This window comes from Primulina tabacum, chromosome 13 (assembly GCF_025594145.1).
Source record: "Primulina tabacum isolate GXHZ01 chromosome 13, ASM2559414v2, whole genome shotgun sequence".
Classification (NCBI taxonomy): Eukaryota; Viridiplantae; Streptophyta; class Magnoliopsida; order Lamiales; family Gesneriaceae; genus Primulina; species Primulina tabacum.
This window is the reverse complement of record NC_134562.1, coordinates 7514536-7530778: the sequence shown is the minus strand read 5'-3', so window position 1 is coordinate 7530778 and position 16243 is coordinate 7514536. Positions and strand designations below refer to the sequence as shown.

Here is a 16243-nt window from a genome sequence, read left to right as displayed (position 1 = left end):
CGAGCTTGTGTTACTGCATTTAGATATGTTATGGGATGTGTTTAGGTGTTATTTGGTGGTTCGTTTGGGTCGGGATTGGCTTGGGATGTAATAGAAGTCGTAGGAAGCGAAACGATGTCGAATTACGGGTTATTGTGGTATTGAAGTTGCTTGTCGATGGTTGGGGATGTTTGGGATGTTTGTACGGATTTGAATCAAGGTAATAGCAACCTAGGATAAGTCTTGAGGTGTTGATTCATGGTCCTTAGGCTTGGGTTGGAAGAATGAATCATTAAATTAGTGAATTTTCATGTCCAGCATGTACTCGGACCCCGTCCCGGACCTGGACACGGAGTCCGTGTCTTTTTTCCTTCAAAAATACAAAATTTTTGTGCCTACCCGGACCCGTATACGGACACCTACATGGGGTCCGTGTAAACACTCTTTTAAAAAAAATTAAATTTTTTTTTTATTTTTTTAGATTTGATTCGGGTTCTATATCATGGTTTAGTACGATGGTTAAAATTTATTTATGTAAAAATATAGGATTTATTTTGGGGTTCTATATCATGGCTTAGTACGATTATTAAACGAGGTAAAGTCCCGAGAGATTTAGAATGTCATAAGCTATTTATTTACTTCGTGGTGAGCACGAGTACCTACGTCTAAGCTATGAAAGATAAGTGTTTGAACTCATGTTAGTATGTTGCAGCAGCGGCCCCAAGCGAGATCTAACGAAGCCCTCAACGCCAAGTAAGTATGTTCGACGAGCAAAAGAAAATATTTTAAGTTTTTGAGGTATGCTAAATGTCTCGTGAACAAATTATGAATGAGTTTGGAAGTCGGTGAACGTGGCCGAGGACCTCTCCACCCCGTTAAATCATGAACGGGTTTAGATCAGGATTGGGAAGCGTTAAAGCATGAACGGTGACCAATCCACCCGTTAAAGCATGAACGGGGATCTCATGTATGTGACAGTGGATCTTCCCTATCAGTCCAGTACTGTGGTTTAGTCTGATCAGGCGTATTTATGTATGGGTCACTTGCTTTTAAACATGCCTCTGCGCAAAATGATGAAGTTTATGAATGTTCAAGTATGTACAAGTATGCAAGTATGTTTAAGAAAAGTCTTATGATGATTGCACGTCTATGTTTATGTATGTATGCACAAGTTTCAAATATGTTACGTTCAGGCTTTTAAGTATGCAAATTCAAGTTTCAAGTACGTACGCTCTATTTTAAAGTTGCATGTGATTTTATTACATATTACTCGTTACTCCCAGTTTATACATGTTGAGTCTTTAGACTCACTAGACTTGATCGATGCAGGTGAGGATTCATTTGAGGAGACGAGGGGTGAGGACTAATGAGCTGGCTTGGACTGTGCGGGAGGCTAAACCAGAGGACCGCCATATTTTTAAGAATTTATGAAAGTTTCAAATACTCTGATTTTATGTTAATGTCATGATGCCTAATCAAATGCTTTAGTAAAATTTTTAATTTCGAACGTTTGGTTGCTGTTATTTTTTTTAGAACGGATTATGGATGATCGCAATTTGAAAGTTTATTTCATATTTAAGAAAATTTTTATTTTCCGCAAATTTCAAGTAGTTTAAAAGTACGGTACGTTACAAGCATACACCTCACTTTGTTGCCAAATGCAATGTGGCCTAGTTTAAAGTATCATAAGCAAAATATTTGAAATAGTCTTATTATCATATCGCCTCTCCAAGACAATGATCAGGATGTTTCATTGGATGACGCTGCATCGTCTTTGTGCTTGATCATTCCAGAATCAACAAGAATCGGAATTTCTGCTGCAAGCCACGGTGCAAGACCCAAACAAAGGGCGTGAGCTAAGCCAAACCTAGGACTAGCAAAACACAAGACATGGGGTTAGAATTGCAACTAAAAACAAAAATCTTCGTAACATGTTAACCAATGATGGACATGTAAAAGACTATTTTCCCAATTATAATCGATGTGAATGAGGAACAAAGTGGACATGGCCAGAAAGACCTTACTAGTGATCACTTAAAAAGTTGTATGATGAACCTAGCCAGTACATTGTCAATCATGGAAAAGGCTTATGACACAGTTGACTGGGGTTTCCTACACGATGTTTTGTTATCTTTGAAGTTCCCTTGCAGATTTGTTGATTGGATTATGGAGTGCGTCACAACGACGTCGTATTCTATTGTGATTAATGGGCACTATCATGGGCACTTCCAAGGTAGGCGTGGACTTCGACAAGGTGACCCATTATCTCCTCTTCTGTTTACTTTATGTATTGAAGTTCTATCTAGAATGCTGAAACGAATGTCTCGGTTCACAAGCTTCACCTTTCATCCAAAATGTGCCAACCTAAGATTAACTCATTTAGCATATGCTGATGATTTGCTTTTATTCTCGTATGGGGATAGACATAGTGTATCGATGATTATGCAATGCCTACATCAGTTTGGTAACATGGCTGGTCTTCGCATGAATTCCTTGAAATCTAACATCTTTATGGCTAGCATTGATGAGTATAACAAGCAAGATATCTTGAACATCACGGGCTTCTCGATTGGGACACTACCTTTCCGATATCTTGGGATACCAATTGCGGCGAAGAGATTATGTGCAGCAGACTATACTGATCTTATTGACAACGTAACTAGGAAGGTGAGTTCATGGCCAAGAAACTCATTATCTTATGCAGGGAAAATTGAGTTGATCAGATCGGTTATACAAGGTATTGAATGCTTCTGGCTGTCCATTTTACCTATCCCAAGTTGTATGATAAATTCTATACACTCTATTTGTCGCAAATTTGTTTGGCCCACAAAACATCCGCCCATTGCATGGTCTATGTTATGTAAGCCACTCGAGGATGGGGGATTGGGTTTGAAAGATTTGAAGGCTTGGAACCGTGCATTGCTTGCTAAAACATTGTGGAACATCCATTCGGAGAAGCAGAGTTTGTGGATTAGATGGGTTAATCATGTTTACAGTTGTTTCGGTGGTGTGTGGAATTGGAGTGGGAAGCATGATGACTCACCATTAATCAAGAACATTTTGAGCATTAGAAATGACATCGTTAGAATTGAGGGTGGCAAAGATGCTGCCATTGCTCGACTTCGAAGTTGGTTTGGTCAGAGTGGGGGCCTCTCAAGAGCATATCACTACTTTGTGCGCTCAAAAGGTGTGTGGCCGTGGAAACCACTGTTGGCTAAGAGTTGCATCCTACCGAAACATCGATTTGTTCTTTGGTTGGTTGCCCACTCGAAGCTTATGACACGGGATAGAATGGGCTTTCTTCCAGATCGTAGCTGTGTTCTTTGCAAGGATGATCTTGAAACGGTACATCACTTATTCTTCTCTTGCAAAATTTCGAAGATTATTTGGAATAATGTGCGCAATTGGCTTGACATGAGGAAGAACATGGCGACTCCGAATTCAATACTTACAGCCTTCCGAAACAACTACAAAGGGACATCCACTTTAGCGAAGATGAGAATCACAGCACTATCTGCAACAGTTAACTAGATTTGGAATCTTCGGATGCCATTTTCATGAAGATTAAGATTCATACATACCGTTGTGTTCCAGAAGCGACAAATGTGTTGATGTAAGTTGATATATGTGTTAGTGGTTCTGATGGATGTATGATATGTTTGTGATTGGTATTTAGTCTATCTCCTGGGGATGCCCAGTGTATCTGTATTACTAACTTTTTACCTATTTTAATGGATTCAATTCATTAAAAAAAAAAAAACAAAACAAAACAAAATGAATTATGTTTTTAGGCTATGCCCCATAATAGATATGAATACCCAACTTGTAATGAAATGAAGTCCGGAAAGAATAAATCGGGGCTAAGAATTTGTAAATAATAATAACTCCACATAACACACGGTTTATCAGTTGAAAAAAGGGGTAAACTTTATACTTTGCCGCCAAGGCATTTAATAAGTATCGCAATTCCCACCACCAAAAGGATAATTAAGACCAGTATATTTTGTTACATTTCAGGACATACAAGAGTTGTCCTCTAATTCTCTGAAACTACAAATTTAGAATTAACTAGTGATAGCCTCACAACCATATATTGGACCTATATTGTTTTTTACTTCAGAAAATTATGTATAACTTACATTTGGAACTCATGTAGGCAGCAAAAAACCTGATGACAGAGTTTGTCATTTCTAATAATTTTTGTTTCTTGTCATTTCTTTCTATTTATGATGGTAATAAAAAGATTTACTAAATTTCATCGACATACAAACAGAGATATCTAACATTGTTTCCGATATCATTTTTCGCAAGTTGGAACAAGTTACATGAAAAGAACAATAATCTGTCACGATCAAATCTAATGGATGGAGTGGAAAATCAAAACACCCAATGGAAACGTAATGACGCGCGATTATGAAAGGTGACAACAAAGTAGCCCATTTATCAACGTTACAACCACAACTAAAATACCAAGGACTGCTTTATATAATTATGATGATAATAAAAGAAGAGTCAACTTGAAGAAACCCCTACTAAGAATAACATTTAACTACGAGCATGATATGACTAATCTCTTGCCCAGTTGCCCTACAGCCAAGCTAGAATACTCTAGTAACAGAATATCTTAATAATCATTCCCATAAACGTAACCCCTTTTATTATGTTTCCCACTTACCAGTTACCTCTTTAACTGTCCAACAATCTAAATGGACCCTTGTACTCTGAATATGTTATATATTAGCCTATTAGGTGTGTAGCATGCTATTTGGGGTTGGCCTTACCGTATCCTCAACGATCATCTCGAAGCATCTATTTAGTATTTTCACAAACAGGAATACAAAAATTTCAACATTTCATTGAGCAGTTAATAATGCAGTACATAAGAAGTTCGAAGACGATCACACAAACATCAATTTGTAAATAGTTGGTAATTACTGTTGTGGGCCAAGATGGGGAGAGTCACATAGCAAGAAAAAAGTCCACTATAAAGTTAGTTTATACTAGAAGAAAGAGAGGACACACACATACCTGAGAAAGGGTAGAATATATTAGGGAGCATGATCCTGTGCAGAGTTGGTTACACCTTTTCCTTTAATCAAGTGAGCACGCACGAGCTAGAGTTGTACAGACAATATTATCTGGGATTTATCTTTCATTTTCCATTCAGTATATTGAGTTAATACTCACCAAATTACCTTTCCTAGTGTTTTCTTCACTGTAGTTGCAACAATTACCTTCGAAGTTAACTTTAGACAGTCTTTCTAAGCGGTCTAGGAAATATCTTATGGCCAACAAGACATGATATTTCTGGATTTGACAGTGTGATTAGTACGATGATTTTTTCCACAGAATTGAATTTTAATAGGACTTGCAATGCAAACCATCCTTGAGTGTGATGCCTAAAACATTATTGGGTTAGTCCTGGATTTCTTGTCTGTAATTGCAACTTTTTCTCCGATGATCTAGAATACTTCTACTGTTCTACATTCCTAACCTTTACTTCAACACATCCTTCATATCCGGCTTAGACTCACCACCAACACATTTTCTATCCAAAACTCTTCTTAGTCGATGTCGACCTCTAAGCATTGACTCGATTGTTTCATTTAATCCTAAATTGATGTTGCGTCAGTGAATCCTGTAAGAGACCGAGGGAGAGAAAACCAAAGGAGGTTTGATTAAAGAAGGGGATGCCATTTGCACATTTTAAATAGTGGAGTAAATGGAGTTAACTGATTCACCAATGCTTTCATACAGCCACATTTGTTTGTAGTTCCAGTTACTGACAGAATAGAAAACTTTCAATTTTAAAATTCAGTTGTCACAACCAATTCTAGGGGCTGCAAATGTACTGATCACTACTCACTATACTAAAACACTAATTTAACGGATTAGTGTTTCAAATTTAGGGCCAAGGAACTAATCTATTCAAAGTTCCCCTTTGCTTGCTTTCAAGAGTAGATCATTTTCTCAGCCATCCTCAACTGAGGAACCAAATTCCTCATTTGTAGTAGACAAACAAAGAAAATTATAAAGGCAAGACATGACTTTTTATCTTCACTATGCCTAAAATGCATATTAACCACCACATAACATTAAATTCAAGTTATTGTATCTATGAACATCAAATTGGCAGTCACCAATTTCATCATTTGTTTCCACTACATGGCATAAAAAGCACGCTAGTTAGCCTCTACTATTCTATAGTTTAGTATCTTCATGACCTTTCAAACAATATCAGCATCAGAAATGCTAACCAATTTAATGAAATTTAATTTTTACAATTTAATCCCAAACGTTATCAAGAAAAGCAAATAGAAAATGATTAACAAATACCAATTTTTTGCCCAAAGCGGCTTGAAATGCACTGTCAGGCATATTTTTCCTCCTCTGTACATCTATATAATACAAAAATAAAATGAAAATTAACGTTTTAACCACAACAATGTTTAGGTAATTTATTTTTTAAAAAATGGTAAACAAAAACCAAAGATATTAAACTTTCTAGCTGCAAAAGCAAGATCAAACCAAAAAGAGGGGAAAAACAAAAACTTAACATTGCACTAAACTATATATAATAAGTGAAAGAGAATAAGATTTTTTGAAAGAAAAAAAACTAGAATGTGAAGACGACCTACGCGCAGCACAAGAGCCCAATCCAAAACACTAGTCTACAAAGTGGAAAACATTCCTTCGTTAACACTAGTACACAACATGTTAGGATCAGTTTGAAGGGTCCTAAGTGTTTAGAAGGAGGGGTTGAATAAACACTTTGAGATATTGACTCTTTTCGATAATGGTGAATCAGTTTACAAACTGATCCCAACGATCTTGGTGTCGATATCAGTCAGTTAACTAGTATAAGTGCGGGAATAAACCAACTGATAGATTGAATAAATACTTAATGAATAACTAAAATAATGAACAAAAAGATTTTATAGATGTTCGGAAGGCTTCAAATGCTCCTACGTCACCCCTTCTATCACAAAGATAGGTTTTCCACTAAAAGACTTTGATTAATTACAGAAGTTGTAATAACCCACTTCAGTTTGGACTTAAACACTGCCAAACTGAAACTCTTAGTTCTTTTTACAATTTATCAGTACACAACTGATTTTCTTTCTTAGCACAACGGATCTTAGAAGATCGAATACAACAATGTAAGGTGCTAGTAATTTAGCTCAGATGATAGCCTGAAAGCTATGAATGTTTATGTGAAGTGTGAGTTTTTCTATTTGAATATCTTGACTGAACGTGTATAACTGAATTCAAAAGTCAATCAGAGTAATCGTGCGAAACGTTCTTGTCTCAGCTGAACTCCTCGGCTATTTATAGGCTTCGCTTCCAACGATAACATTGAATGCATTAAATGACTCATGTCTGTTGATTTGTCCTTTCTGAATATGTCAACGTTTTTCTGACAATAGTATACTGTGGCAGTCTGCTATGTGACGCTCCTTCGGATAGTCGCAGTCTTCTGCATACGATTTGTCAGTTGGTAGCTGCGCTTTAACTGATGACGTATCAAACTGATTATCAGTTGACCATATAGCCGATCAGTTGAACTGAATGAATCACCGATCAGTTACAACTGATAGTTCAATTATTTTTACAGATTCAGTTAGCTTAGATTAGTTCGATTGCCTTCGATTATTTAACTCATTAATTATCAGTTAGGGCAACTTCAGTTTAGGTAGTTTAGGTTCGAATTAATTCAGTTGAGCCAATCAGTTCTGCAACCTTCAAAAACTTTATTTTTCAAACTCCGAAATTCTGATTCTAACAATTTCTCTCTTTTTGGTGTTTGACAAAACATAGAATTCAATAACTGATAACCTCATTGTAGATAAAATAATCTTCGATTGTACAGATTCGTACAAATACAATAAGACCTAACTGAACTGACTGCTCTTCACTTTTTAGCTCTTTTGTCAGCAGGTCCTTGATCAATTGATTGACTAGGTCTTTTTTTTTTACTTATCTGATTGCTCTTCTTCCCCTTTTTGTCAACACCAACAAGGTTAGAAAGAAGGCGGACTTCAGAGCTGACTTGAGATATGGCATTCAGCATCTGCTCCTGCATCAAATCCATCCGCTTTGACATACTTGTGTGCACGAAGTCAATTCGGTTGATAAGCATGTCCTGAGTCTGAAAAAGAGCTGGAACTGTCACTCGGTCCTTCTTTAGTGGATCTACAAGGAGAAATAATGCAGTGATATCCTTGGTAACCTGCTTGAGGTTTTTCATGGTATTCTCCTCGAGGGAATCAAATTTGAGCGTGTGCATCAGCTGAGTCGATTTGATTTAAGAGACTGTTGTTGTCAAGTGGTGTAGACTGGACTGAATACCTTCGATCATGATATCAGTATCAATGAGTACTTCAGGAGATAAGGCTTCAGATATTTCGGGTGTTTTGCCTTTGCCCTTCTGCTGAAAGTCACCATTGCTAGGGCTTGGGATTCAGTCGCAGCCTGTTATTCCATTTCAGTAATGAAATCTTCAACTGCCTCCTGCTGAATGTCCGGAACAAAGGTATTTAGCTGAGGGGCAGTTGAGCTTGACGGCACATCAGTTGGCTTTTGCATATCATCTACCTGTTCAAAGTGCAACTGGGCCGCATCAGTTTGTTGTTGTTGTTCAGTCATAACAATTGACTGAACCATATCTTCAATTTCTTTCAACATAGCCTACAAGGCTAGTTGTTCCGTTAAGCTTTGGCATACATCTTTTTCAGCTGGCTCGAAGTTCGGCTGGATGTCAGTGGCAAGTGATTGGATGAGTTCGTCAACGTTAGCCAATGACAACTCAGCATCCGTGTATAGAGGTTGTCCAGCTGGTGGAGATGATGAGGTTGCAGAGAGTGATGATGGTTGAATCAGCTCAGGAGCAGATTCAGTTGCTTGCTTAGAAACTCGTTGAGCAACTGATTCTTGTTTAGCAACTGATTCTTTGAATGGTTCTGACTAAACTCCAGTTGGCTGAGCTTGCTCTGCTGATGTTGGACTTTGGGAATCAATTGGTATGTATAATTGTTGATCCATTTCTCATACTTTAATCCTCATTTGCAAAGATATTAGCTCTGAGTCCAGCTGCTGGAAATTACAAGGAGTCGGACTGATTGGATTGTAGTTCAGTTTCAACTGAGTTGTTACTTTAGTCAGCTAAATAAGTCCTCATCTCCATTGCTTGAGCAATAGTGACGACCTGAATTGTCTTCAAAACATTTGTTTCCAGGGCAATGAATTTCCCTAAAACTGATTTCTTCCTCAATCGTCTGGCATACACTACAGTTCGAAACTTGACCCATTCATCAAAATCTTCCAACTTAGACTCAGCAAACTCATTTATCTCACTCCAAATGAGATCAATGTGAGTCTGAATTGGGTTGGTTGGCCTGGGCTCTTCAATCATCTTGCCCTTGACTTTTGGGTCAGTTAGGACGTGAGAGATGGTCAGCCCTGTAATGGTTGAATATACCTTTTCTCTGATCACCACACCTTTCGGTAGAGCAATTGGTAGAACAGTTGGTCTGGTGACAGAGATATGAGGTGCGTGGAATCCAATAATCTTTAACTTTTCACCAGATTCGGTGACAAGCTTTATTGGATTATCAGCTTGCTTCTTTAGTTGAGCTTCTTCAGCTGATGGTGCAACTGGAACTGACTGAATGGGTGCCTCAGCCCCAGTAGACATCAGTCTATCAGCTGGAATGACTCCAGAAGCAGTTGGTTTTGTCTTCTGAGACCGTGGCTTCTTCAAAATCTTCGGAGATGGTGACTTCTCCGAATCATTTTCACTGACAATCATTTTCCTCTTGATTGTCAGTTTCTTAACCGCGTCCTTGGTTCTGGCTTTCTTCATAGATTTGAAAGCGGCCATCATCTCAATCTCTTGTTTGATCTTAATAAATTTTTCAGGGGAGATGTCCAGCTTGGTTCTCGGTGGCTGAACATTTTTGGCATTGAACACCTTGAACTTGGATGACTTTTCAGTTGAGTCATCAATGAGACCAGAGCTTTTCAGCAAATAGCTGAGGTGCAGAGCGAAACCATTCGACTGCTTGGACGATCGAACCATGTTCTTCAGGATATTGAAAATTATGGTTGACCAGTTCAATCTTGTGTCCTTCATTATCGCAGTCATGATGTGAAATTTTTCAAAAGTGAGGGCAGCGAATGAACCTGCCTTTGCAAGAACGCTCTTTGCAATAATATCAGCCAGCAGTTGGATCTTTGGCTTCAGTTCCTTCTTGGGATCAGACACTTTGATTTTATTCCCATCAGCAGATAACAGAGTCTGCATCTCTTCAATATCAGCTATTGAAACCTCAGAGAAGCGAGACAGACCTTCAGTTGGGAGTTGGAATAGGTTGCTGAAGGATTTTTCGTCCACAATTAGCACTTGATTGTTGACGGTCATGATAATCTTGTCATCATCAGAAATCTTATTGACATAAACTTCTTGAATCTCCTTAGGATAAATGACTTATGTTGCGATTCCCAAAAATTTCTTCAGACCAGCCGCTTCGAGCTTCAGAAATACGCTTCTAACAGCTTCATCTGAGACAGATAGGACGGAGTCGAAGTTGATGGCCATTGTGTTGAGAAAGAAGGCTGGGGTTTGGCTTGCCATTAGCTTAGATTTTCTGCAAAAAGAATGCTCTGAGTGTTTGAGTGCTTGAGAGTTTGGAATAGAGTGTAGTGAACTGAATGAAGGCGGTACGAATATTTATGTTTGTGACTGTTCAAATTTTGGACACGTGACAGTCCGAGATTGATTTGAATAAATAACGTTTACTTCATATGTAAATATAGAAATTGAGTCGATTGAACTAATTGTAATCAAATTTCCAATTAATATTCAATGAATAACATAATTAATGAAGTAATTTGAAAGTCACAAAACTTATTGTGGACTCTCAACTGAATCGATAATCAGTTAACATATATGATGAGATCAGTTGGGTTGAGAACTGAACGATCAGTTGAAAAACTAAGTCAGTTCAGTTCAAGACTAACTGATAATTGTCCTATCAGTTAAATAACTATAGTTCGACATTCCCCCCAAATACATGCATTAAATATTAAATAAGGTTAAATGATCTAATCCTCGGAGAATGAACCATCGATGGCTGACAGAGATCTCTTCATATCCTCCTGTCAAAAGTAATGATTGCGTCCCTTTGTATGGTTCGAGTCTATAAATAAGAACAAACTAGTTAGTCACAAAATCATTGAACATTTCAGCAAATAATACACCATCAAAGCAGTAACAAATGGACAAGGTGAGCAGTTCACAACAACCAGACACAGCAAAAGAGTTCAAGCAGTGGCTGCGATGAAGCTGAAGATGGAGGACAGCGTCTTGGAAAAGACGTTGTCTACCTGGAGCAAGCTCCAAGATCTGCAGTCCTTCCATGATGAAGGAAAACAAGTATCAGCAGCGTCTCTGCGTCGCTCATATTGCTGACATCTTCAAGGATGAAGGTGATCTTTGATGCTCCTCAAGGAGTAGAAGGTTCTGAGCAGGATCTTCTCATAGGACTTCTTGAAGACCACCACCGGCGCGTTAAGCGTCTGGCTGACCAGACGGAGGGAGGCATTATATAGGGAAATCTCCATTGTAAAAGCTCAACTTTATCAATAAAATTTTTATCATGTTTAATGTTGGTTTCCTTTTATGCTTTATTAATTACTGCACTTAATCCTGGAAATAAATAATTCAACATATAAAAATGTTAAAAAATTAAAAACTTAAGATAAATCAATTAATCCAAAAATATTTCGGAAATAAGAAAACTTAGTCTCAGGTAGTGGCTTCGCGAATATGTCTGCTGCCTATTGTTCAGTTGAAATATATCCCAGTCTGATCTCCTTCTTGAGAGCATGATCTCTGATGAGGTGATGTCCGACACCGATATGCTTTGTCCTGGAGTGAAGAACTAGATTGTATGTAATCACAATTGTGCTAGTGTTGTCACAAAATATTGGTGAATCCTCTGCGATGACACCATAATCTCTCAGTTATTGCTGAATCCAGAGCAGTTGGGCGCAGCAGCTAGATATCCTGCTTCAATTGTGGAAGTTGCTATGGATGTTTGATTCTTGCTGAAGCAGGAAATCAGTCTGTCTCCCAGAAACTGACATGATCCACTAGTGCTTTTTCTATTGTGTTTACATCCTGCATAATCTGCATCTAAATAGCCAATTAAATTGAAAGATGAGTTATTAGCATACCATAAGCCCACATTTTGTGTGCCTATAAGATATTTCAATATGCGTTTGGCAGCTGAAAAATGCGATTGTTTAGGATTTGCTTGAAATCTAGTACACATGCAGACAACAAACACAATATCAGGACGGCTAACAGTTAGGTAAAGTAAAGAATCTATTAAACCTCTGTAAAGTGTCATCTCAACTTATATTCTCCCTTCATCTTTATCTAATTTAATTGATGGGCTCATTGGAGTATTTGCACCTGAACATGTTTTCATGTCAAACTTCTTAAGCAGTTCCTTCGTGTATTTGGTTTGACTGATAAATGTACCAGTTTTCAATTGTTTCACTTGCAGACCAAGAAAGAATGTCAGTTCACCCTTCATACTCATCTCGAATTTATCTTGCACCATCTTAGTAAATTTCTCGCATAATTTGAGGTTAGTTAATCCAAAGATAATGTCATCAACATAAATTTGTACGAGTAAAGTATGATTTTTCATTGAAAATTTGAACAGTGTTTTATCAACCAGAACAACAAACTGAGACTGAATCACATCGTCTAGCCATGGTGATTTTCAGTGAAACGGACGGGGGCAAAGCACCTGCCACATCTGAAATCTTGTCTCCTGAAATACGCATTGATACTAATATCATGATCGAAGGTATTCAATCCAGTCTACATGCACACGGTCAAATTTGATTCCCTCAAGGTGAATACCATGAAAAACCTCAAGCAGGTTACCAAGGATATCACTGCATTATTTCTCGTTGTAGATCAACTAAAGAAGGACCAAGTGACAGTTCCAGCTCTTTTCCAGACTCAGGACATGCTTATCAACCGAATTGACTTCGTGCACACAAGTATGTCAAAGCGGATGGATTTGATGCATGAACAGATGTTAAAAGTCATATCTCAAGTCAACTCAGAAGTCCGCCTTCTTTCTAACCTTGTTGGTGTTGACAAAAAGAGGGAAGAAGAACAATCAGATAAGTCAAAGAAAAGACCTAGTCAATCAACTGATCAAGGATCTGCTGACAAAAGAGCTAAGAAGTGAAGAACAGTCAGTTCAGTTAGGTCTTATTGCAAGTTTTGAAAGGTTTCAGAACTGATCGGCTCAACTGAACTAATTCGAACTGAAACTACTTAAACTGAAGTTGACCAAATTGATAATTATTGAGTTAAATAATTGGAGCAATCGAACAGATTTAAGCTAACTGAATCTATAAAGATAACTGAACTATCAGTTGGAACTTATCGGTGATATAGTCAGTTCAACTGATCGGCTATATGGTCAACTGATAATCAGATTGACACATCATCAGTTAAAGCGCAGCTACCAACCGACAAATCGTACTGCAGCCGACAGCGACTATAAGAAGGAGCGCTCTTTTAAAGCCGATATGGATGCGAGTTATATAACATGCCCACCTTCAGAAGGCAACACGACATTGTCTCAGTACAAACTGCTTCCATTCTCCCACCTTTAAACCTACATATATTGTGACCACTAACTATATTATTGACAATTGTTCAAACCTCATCTCTAGATTTCCCCGGTATGAAGCCTTATGGGAGAAAACCAATATAAATTTTGACAACATAGAAGCATCAAAATCGCAACGAGACATGAATACGAGACAAAGATCTCAAATTCCCCTACATAATTGTGACCACTAACTATATTATTGACAATTGTTCAAACCCCATCTCTAGATTTCCCCGGTATGAAGCCTTATGGGAGAAAACCAATATAAATTTTGACAACATAGAAGCATCAAAATCGCAACGAGACATGAATACGAGACAAAGATCTCAAATTCCCCTACATAATAAATTTATACTGGGACTCAAACAGAATAGAGCACAAAGGAATAGAACCCTCGAAATTCGAGACTGTAATATCCATGATGTGATTTGGTTCCAATTGAACCCATCAGACAACAAATTTGAATTACGGAAATCATAAAACTGATAAATAAAATAAATAAATAAATAAATAAATAACCTTCTGCGTTTTCCCATCGAGCTGAGGCAATTCGATTTCAGGCGCGGTAGCAGGATACGTGACCGGAATTTCGAACTGCAAATCGAACTCATATTTAAGAAGATTGTGGATATACCAACATTTTCCCGTCCACCGAGTTCCTTCAGAATTGGCGGCGGATATCCGGAACCAATCGTTGTCCTTGGATTTGTTCATCGAGGTGTATGCAATCAGCGCCTTGTATTCCTCCTTCAGCCGCTGCGTCCACGCGCCAGCCGTCACGTGGGCCCGCTTTAACGGAGAGTAGAGGGATCTGGGTTAGTGCTGATTTCGTTGTTGGGTCCCATCCCTCCATTTTTCTTAGGAGAGAGACGGCGGAGTTCACAGGAGCTGCGTTGGTTCGACGAAATTTAAGCTGTATAACCTCACAAGTTTCAACTGAGAACTTTGAAGATTTTTAATTATTTTTTCAAATAATAAATTTTTATTGATTTAATAGATTTTTATTAACTTTTACATAATCTCAAAGTTTTATAAACAAATTTACGTGAATTTATATAGATTTTTTTACAAAATTTTATAGACTTTTGTGCACTTTTTTCATAAAATTTTATAAAATTTGTACTTAATCATAATATATTATTTTTTTATTAATTTTTTTGAACCAATAATTATTTGATATATGTAACATATTCAGTTTGAAATTATTTTTCAATATTTATATTAATAAATACATTTATTTATTTAAAATTTTAATCATTTAATCCTTACATGTGTATAATATATGTGGGTTTGTATGCATGTATGTAAATTTTTTAAAATGCGTTAATTGATTAATCTGTAACCTTATTTTTAAATTGATAATATACATGTGAAAAGAATATTATTTAGTATTGTGTGAATATAATTTTGTATAAAAATATCATAGCTTACATTTTAATTCAAAATGCTAAAATAAATTTAAAAAATCATGGTTGCTACGAGACTATTCATTAATTAAGAATTAAGCAACATTTTTTTTTATCATTTTTATTATTATTGAATATTATATTAATTTATATAAATTATAAATTAAAAATCACAAATCAATTTTAGAATTCAAAATTTCTTGTGATATTAAAATAAAAAATTATTAAATGAACAATCAGCCAAAAAATGAAAATTTTGAAAAAGAAAGATGAAAATATATGTAGAGATACACTTCGAAAATTTGAGAGAGTGATAGAGATAGATGAGATGAGAGAAGATAAGAAGAAAGGTGATGTGAAACGACATAGAGAAAAATAAATAGCTTGTGTATGAGTTGGAAGTTTTAAAAATCCAACCAAATCTTTGGGTTGAACCAAATACAATTTTTTTACAGTTTATAATTGTACCTTAGGCTTTAATATTTGTATGTTAATGAATTTCATGAAGTTATTAAAAGTCTATGAAAAATTTGAATACCTATAAACTTTTATAAAGTTTTTAAAAGTCAATGTTGAATATCACTTGACTTTTTAAAACTCTATGAAATTCTATTTTGAATACCACTATACTTCTATTGAGTATGTAAAAGTCTTAATTGAATACATAAAGTCTTAATTGAATACATCTAGACTTTTTAAAATCTACAAAAGTAATTAAAATTCAGTAAATCTCCTATATTGAATGCACCCCCCTTAGTGTCAGTTAAATCACTTCGGATGTAACTTCAGCTTTTTAATTTTTTGGTATCACAACAATTTATGTGAAACGGTCTCACGGATCGTATTTTGCAAGACGAATATATTATTTGGGTAATCCATGAAAGAGTATTACTTTTCATACTAAGAGTATTACATTTTATTTTGAATATCGGTATGGTTGACTCGTCTCACAGATAAAGATTTGTGAGATCGTCTCATAATATACCGACTCTTTTGGTATATATAAAGTATTGTAGATGATTATTTAGATTAGATTTGGTTTTATCATATTATCAACTATTCAAACTTTATAAATGTTATCTATAAATAGATGTCTCAAATAATAAACAAAGCATTCAAATTCATTTTCTTTTCTTTATAATTTTCACTATT

At 36.4% G+C, this 16243-nt stretch overlaps 1 pseudogene; it reads right to left on the bottom strand.

Moving 5' to 3' along the window:
• Positions 1-1525: 1525 nt before the first annotated feature.
• On the bottom strand, positions 1526-14602 carry LOC142522591 (ubiquitin-fold modifier-conjugating enzyme 1-like; annotated as a pseudogene).
• Between the last annotated feature and the right edge of the window lie 1641 nt (positions 14603-16243).